We start from the raw sequence: 8011 nt of genomic DNA, 5'->3' as shown, positions 1-8011 counted from the left end.
ACAAGGGTTTGATTTAAATCCTTTCCGAAGTCCGATAACACTAAAAATTGCCCGAAAAGCACTAAAAGCGATGATTTCAACATTTTTCCGCAGAAATTCTGCTGAAATCAGCTTTCTAATATTTTTACGACATGTAAAAATATTATTTGACATATAATTCATGTGAGGATACATTCGGGTAATATCCGAGCCAATAACTACATCAATTCACACATGTTTCGCAACTTAGCGTTCAAATAACATCTAACCGAAACAATTCGAAACAAATGTCCGAACGATATCAAATCTTTTTTTTTAATGGTCATCTAGTGTTAATCGGATCATTTTGGTCTAGTAATGATCATTTAACACCCTTTAAACACTTAAACACTTATACTTATAAACTACCTAAAACATCTAACTAAGAACTCTAGCATTTTTACTAAGTAATTCAAGAAGGAAAAGCAAAGGGAACCCCCCCCCCATTCACGGTTGCAACACCCCTTGTGGGCCCCACTTTTCTTTCAACTTGTTACCAATAATATCTAGATATTTACTTCATGTTGCAACTTGATACAAGTGGTGAAATGTGATCATTGTAGCAACTAGTTACCTTCTTTTTCTAACCCTTTCATTCATGCATTTCACCTCCTATCTTCACAACACCAAAAGCTCCCAACAACACCCCATTTTCGGTCAAGAACACCCCTCCCCCATCTTCATTTTCAAGCCACTTTCATGATGATCAAGATGCATTTTCATGGAACTTAGGAGGATCTAAGACAACCACAAGTTGAAGCAAGCATTTCCATTCATCTAAGAGCTTTCAACCATCAAATCTTCATCTTCTTTGCTTCTTATTTTCACCTAGATCATCCCTAGCCAAGAGCTAGAAGTGAGACTTCTAAATCCTTTATTTTCATACTTGTTTATGTATTTATTGTTAAAGAACAACTTATAACTAAAACAACAATACAAAACAAGATGAAAATATAAAGAAGCAAAATAATAATCATGATATAAAAGTGTGTTTATGTTGTGAGTTAAAGATGATTACTTGCATATTTGATCTAGTTTTGATGATTAGCATAAAAATAACTTGTTAGATGATGTTTAAAAACATAATCTAACAAGTGTACATGAAAATGTTTAAGGGTTTTTGTTAAACATAAATGTTTAGATGGAGGATCATGATCTTTGATTTTGTTAAAGTATATAAGGTTGTTAACAAAAAAATAATGCTTTTACAAGTTATAAAAAGAAAACATACAAGATGGGTTTTTATGAAAAGCTTGTTAAAACTAGAAGTAAAATATGATTTTTGGACTAGTAAACATATGTAAAGATCATACCAAAACCCTACATGATTATGAGTTCATCTTGATAAGTTATGTTATAAATCTCATATGTTTTTATTAAGAAAAATATGAGAAGATTAGTGGTGATTTTATAAGAAAAAGATGTGTTTTTATTAAACATGGCAAAGTCCATATTTCTAATAAAATATGGCCAAGTTTTTCTTAAAAATCATAAGTTACAAAAACTATTATTTTTGACAAAATCTTTATTAGATTAAAAAGATTTTAAAGAATAGTTTTTATAAAAGCAAAGTTTGATATAAATATATATTTTTGAGAAAATATATATTTAGTTAACTTAACAACTTATGTGCTATGTGTCATTTGTTTGTATTAGTTATATTTATGATAACTAGGAACTTGAATACAATGATACAAATGAACACAATGTACATTTCGACTAAAGTCTTACAAGACTACATTTAAATACATCTTATAAACACCTTACGGACATTCCGAGCTTTCAAACACAACTTATGGTTAAAACGGACGACGGGCGAATCTATGAACATCTCGCCATTCCGAGGAAGTTACTACGACGTTTAGGCGATCTTTCGACACGAATACATACACATCACCGAAAACAATATCCGAATGTTTTGAAACTTATAAAAACTATTGTGTATTCTTTTAACTAAAAAGCCTATACTTAGTAATTTTTATGAAAATGAAAGAATATATTTTTTAACAAATGGGCTTCTCTTATAACAAATGGGCTATTTTACGAATGGGCTTATTTTTAACAAATGGGCTTATTTTATAACAAATGGGCTATTTTTACAAATGGGCTTATCATCCTAAATGGGCTTAACTTAAATACATGGGCTAAGCCCAATACCAAAACTTATGGGCTAAGCCCAATACCCAACATATGGGCCAAGGCCCAATAACATTTGGGCCCAACACTATTGAGGCCCAACACTATTTAAGCCCAACACTATTGAGGCCCAACACTATTTAGGCCCAACACTATTTAGGCCCAACACTATTGAGGCCCAACACTATTTAGGCCCAACACTATTTAGGCCCAACACTATTGAAGCCCAACACTATTTTGGCCCAACAACATGAATTCTTGGGCTAAGCCCAATGACATATAAATTGGTAAAAATACAATTATACAATTTATTCATACAAGACATGAAATCCAGAGGACAAGACCCGATGATACAACTCACGAGATACAAGAATATATATTTGGCGAAATATATACACTAAACAGTTATCAATTAATACATCTAAGACACAGTTCAATGAATAACAAAGACATACAATTCTTAACACATATTCAAGATAAAAGACTTGTACTCAAGTCATTACAAGACCGAAGGGTCTAACAAATATAGAACGTTTGTAGGTGGTGATACTATTCAGGACGACCGTACGTCAGATCACAGTTACTTACCATTCACGGACGCAATTCTGTGAGTTCATGTCCCCTATTCATTTAAATGTTTTACAACTTTACAACTATCGGGGAAAATACATGTTCAACGTATGTTAAAGTTAGGGAATGAAACACCTTAGATCATGTGCGAATTAGGGTTATACATCTAAGCACCATTAATCCAGTTTGGACCTAGGTACAAGTGGTTAGATCTAATGGGTTTTGGCGAGCCCCACTCTTGGTCATGGACCCATACGGAAGAGTGCTTTTGTGTCCCAGTCGATAGGAATCGGCATAAAATCGTCTAGGGTTGGATTGCTTCCTTATTCGTCACACATATTAATGTCCTCGCGAAACATTAATGATCAACGATTTCATTGACGCTTTACATACTACATCATTACATACAGATACATTTTATACAACTCACATTTTATGGATACATTTTATACAACTCACATTTTATGGATACATTTTATACAACTCACATTTACAGATACATCTCATCCAACTAAACTGCATGAACTCGCCAACTTTTGTTGATGTTTTCAAACTTAACATGTATTTCAGGGAATTAGTGGACCATGCAGACATTTCAGTCAAGGAAAGCAAGTATCAAGACTCCATGCCACCATTTAAAGGGTTTGCCCGTTATATACCGCCTCTTTGCGGTGATATAGTGGTCAAAGCCTTGACATTTTAAGACTTATATTTCGAAGTATAAAACAATGACAACTTATTTTCATTTGATGGTTTGTAACCAATACATTTAACTTATTTGCGTTCTTTTGAAACGATTATGACAATGGCATTGGAGCTTGTTTTTATTCATTTAGTATGTTCACTTATATTGTTATGCAATGAGAACTGATCAGATCACACCTCGCGCTTCCGCTACGAGCGGGTGTGACAGATTGGTATCAGAGCATCGATTGTAGTGAACCAGGATTCTTTCTCGAGTCTAAGTCTACAATCACTAGGGACCCCTCACGAAAACCTCTTGTTCATGTTGAACATATTATAAATAAAATTGGATAGGTCAAAAGGTTTTCATTGCATAAACATTTTTCAAGGTCCACTACAACAAAAATTCACTTCACATAAATCAAGCGAGGACATTTCCATGGGTGAAGTCTATGAGAAATAGACACATTACATTAACATACTATGTGCCTACAATACATTACATTATCAGTTTACGCATTATAAATGGTTTACAAGTTCAGCTTATGCAAAGATAGAAATCCTTGTTAGATAGGATTTTATATGATTATATATATATAAGCCATGCATATATGTGTTGTACGAAATATTTGGCAAGAACAAAATACCTTCGACTTCAAACTTTATTATTATTCTTTACTCGCACGATGAAAATATCGACCTCACGTCTACTGCGGCTTATGGAGAACATGATTCCTAAGTGATATCTTAAACTTAATTCCATAAAAATACGGCTGCTTTCTTGCAAATGCTGAGATGCCTGACCATGATAATGACGACGAGGCGGAGGTGGTAACCTTGGACAACAACTCTATTAGGGGGACGAGATCCCTGTGACTCATACTAATCAAGGTGGATATACTCTTGTCCTTACAAGGAAGATGAAGTACTCATCTTGAAGGTGCCTCTTCAGTTGTTATTATTACAGATTCTTTTCATTTCTATTTCATCTAACGCCGTACCGTTTTACGAGTACTGACAACAGTGTTTCCTCTCCTATTGATCGGCTGCTTCGTACGAGAGAACGCTAGGGTGACCATGCAAGGCAATTTATTATTACGGTGGCCAACGTAATAACAACTTGTAGTGCATGGGAATTCTGGTGGACTCTGCGGGCCAAGCTAATGATCACTATTCATTCAAAATTCTTAAGTTATTACTTGAGATTCAATTTTTCTTATCTATTAGAACACGAACTGTGGTGGTTAGTATAATACCCTACAATACCGTACACTACAATACAGGAAGACAACACGTATTTATTCACACCTAACATTCGATCTATATCACGATTCATTTGAGACTAGTCATTTAAACAAACAAAACTTGTTAGCTACTCATGTGGATTTTCCTCAACATTCTCGAAATTCTTGAACGGGTTGGTTCCAGGGTGTCTATGACACTTTATCCTACTTTACCTTACCTTACCTTATCATATTCCACCTTATCATATTTATTGGAAATGATACAATAAATTTCGTCGCTTGACATTTGTCTTTTCCCAAGGAATGGTATGGCATGAGCCATGCTGCAACTCCCTCATTGCATTCTATTCGAAATTTCTAGAGATTCTAATAATCTTGCTAGAGCTCGTGAAACTCAAGCACTATTACCATAATTTTCACATGGACAAATAAGACAAAGGATTTTCTCTACTTCGGACGATCGAGGTCATAGAGTAGGGAACACATATTATATGGACGAAGACCACTAGTTGGTTTTCCCTCCTCAATGAATTATTTCTTTGCCACTAAAACATATAACCAATACACGCAAGAGGCACTACGCATTTTGGTTGCGGTTATTCACATTATCATTTATTTACTTATTTATTTTTTTTATGTTTATTTTTTTTCAGTTATCCATATTATCATATATTCAAACATATATGAACAATGCGATCTTGAGGTTTCCATGACCAATTGCATTCTTCATTTTTGGGTGCATGATAGACTATATATATCCAAATATATGTCTAGATTCTTTTAATAGTGTGTATTAAAAATATCATGGCACCAAAAGAAACAAATGTTTAAGTTAAAAGTTATGTGTTGAAAATCATTGCTTTTACACAAGATATGGTTTATACATGACACTGTTAAGCAAGACATTGTTACACATGACATTTGACGTTAGTATATACAAGACATTTTCGTAAATAACGAGACGTGTGTAATATGATAAAAGCATGGTGGATACGCCGCTGGTACTTCCTATATATAAGTGCTTATATTATATTGCATATCGTGGTGTTATTCAAACCTATTCGACAAAGACAAGACATGACATTTTGCATAAGACGCGACATCTTCTACACAAGACAAAATATTCTATTTCAAGACATGATATATTTATACACTACATTTCTGTTGGTTATTTATTTAACCATACATCATTCTTTTATATCATCTGATTTTCATATCTATTTTCATATGATTTTATAAAAGAACTCGATCATAACTGGAGCCAATATTGTTGGTTACACTTGATGCTTTCACGATCTCTCAAGGGTTGTTCCATACTGGGTAACACCCGAATTCAAACACACTGAGTGTTACATGTTGGGTTTAGCCTCGGAGATCCGAAGCATGACCGCATCATCCCACCCTACCTTAATCACTCAAATAGTAGTTACTCGACACGTTTCAAATCAACCAACATTTCACATCCATGTTATTTGATACTGGTGCCAATTTTAGCTTCATATCAATATTTCACATACATGAGTTTCATGGCTAGGGACGAGATTGTCCTAGCTACAATTAGGGATTCGGTTATCCTACATCTAAACATATGGTTGGGTTATCCAACATCTAAACATATGGTTGGGTTATCCAACATCTAAACATATGGATTGGGTTATCCTACATTTAAACATAGGGTTCCTAAAAATATAGAGTGAAGTCCTCTCCTCACAGAATTCCAAATGTACTTGGCCTAGAGCCAAGTAAGCTAGACGTCTCCTCATTCTATAGAATCGATATACGGTAAACTAGTCGAGTCAGGGAAAGTTGTTAGAGGATGTTCCTTGGAACTTGGCGAGCGAAGACTCAGTATTGATCTCTTACCGTTGAGTTAGGTAGTTTCGATGTAGTGGTTAGCATAGATTGGTTATCCAATAACCAAGCCAAAGTCTTTTGTCATGAAAAGGTCATTCGCCTACCACTACTGAACAAAGGGACACTTATTAATCATGGAGAGAATCACGATACACCATTGTGGATTAACCAATTGCATGAAGGCAAAGAAGTGCTTACAGAAAGGTTGTGTTGCCTTTCTGGCACATGTTGTCGACAAGAAGGCCGTTGGGCCGAAGCTGACAGATAATCCAGTGGTAAAAGGGTTTCCCGAAGTCTTTCCTGAAGACTTGCCGGGACTATAACCATATCGACAAGTCGAGTTACATATCGACTTGGTATCGTGAACCGCACCCATAGCCAAATCCCCATATCGATTAGCACCTTCTGAACCTTGTAGTTGACCGAACAAGGATATTGTGAATTCATAACCCCCACTCTTTACCAATATACATCTTTATAAAGGTTTTGTGGGTGGAAAGACATACAAGTTTGCAAAAGTGCACAACATTTCGATGAATGGAAATTCATATTTCTAAACCATGTTGCAAATGAATTTCCAACTAACTCAAATGGTTTATTAAAGGTTCAAGCTTCTACTCTAAGATAGACTTACGATCGGAGTATCATTAGTTACGAATTCAAGAGGAAAGCACACCGAAAGCGGCTTTTTAAAAACTCGTTATGGTTATTACGAGTTTCTCATTATGATTTTGGTTTAACGAACGCACTAGCGGTCTTCATGGATTTAATGAACCACGTGTGCAAGTCGTATCTCGACAAATTCGTCAAAGTGTTCATTGATGACATTTTGATATACTTGCGATCAGCAGCTGAGCATGGCAACATTTGAGGACCATTTTAGAACTACTCAAGAAGGAGACACAAATGTGAGTTTTGGATCCGTGAAGTACAATTTCTCGGGCAGATAGTGAACAAGAAAGGCATTCAAGTAGACACCTCCAAGATCGAAGCAATTAAGAACTGGGGAGCGCCCAAGACTCCAACTGAAGTCCGATAATTCTTGGGATTAGCAGGGTACTATCGGAGATTTATAGAGAATTTTTCTAAAGTTTTCTCAACCGCTAACCTCCCTCACCTAAATCAAGAAACAAGAAGAATCATGTCAACTTCTCAAGGATAAGTTGTGCGATGCACCAATCTTATCGCTACCCGATGGTACCGATGGCTTCGTAGTTTACTGTGATGCTTCGCATCAAGGATTGGGTTGCGTACTTATGCAACGGGATAAAGTTATCGCGTACGCATCACGTCAACTGAAAGTTCATGAAAATAACTATACCACTCACGACCTCGAGTTAGGTACGGTGGTATTCGCTTTCAAAATATGACGACATTATTTATATGGTACTCAATGCATTATTTTTCACGGATCATAAAAATCTTCAACACATATTCAACCAAAGAGAATTAAATATGCGTCAACGATATTGGGTTGAATTGTTGAACGACTACGATTGTGAAAT

General features: G+C 35.4%; 1 long non-coding RNA gene across 1 annotated transcript; it reads left to right on the top strand.

The window, feature by feature from the left end:
• Positions 1-487: 487 nt before the first annotated feature.
• On the top strand, positions 488-3334 carry LOC118482016. Its single transcript, XR_004866808.1, has 3 exons — positions 488-874; positions 2695-2761; positions 3295-3334. It is a non-coding gene; the product is annotated as an uncharacterized LOC118482016 (long non-coding RNA).
• Positions 3335-8011: the final 4677 nt, after the last annotated feature.

Source organism: Helianthus annuus, chromosome 9 (assembly GCF_002127325.2).
Source record: "Helianthus annuus cultivar XRQ/B chromosome 9, HanXRQr2.0-SUNRISE, whole genome shotgun sequence".
NCBI lineage: Eukaryota > Viridiplantae > Streptophyta > Magnoliopsida > Asterales > Asteraceae > Helianthus > Helianthus annuus.
This window is presented reverse-complemented; position numbering and strand designations above follow the sequence as displayed.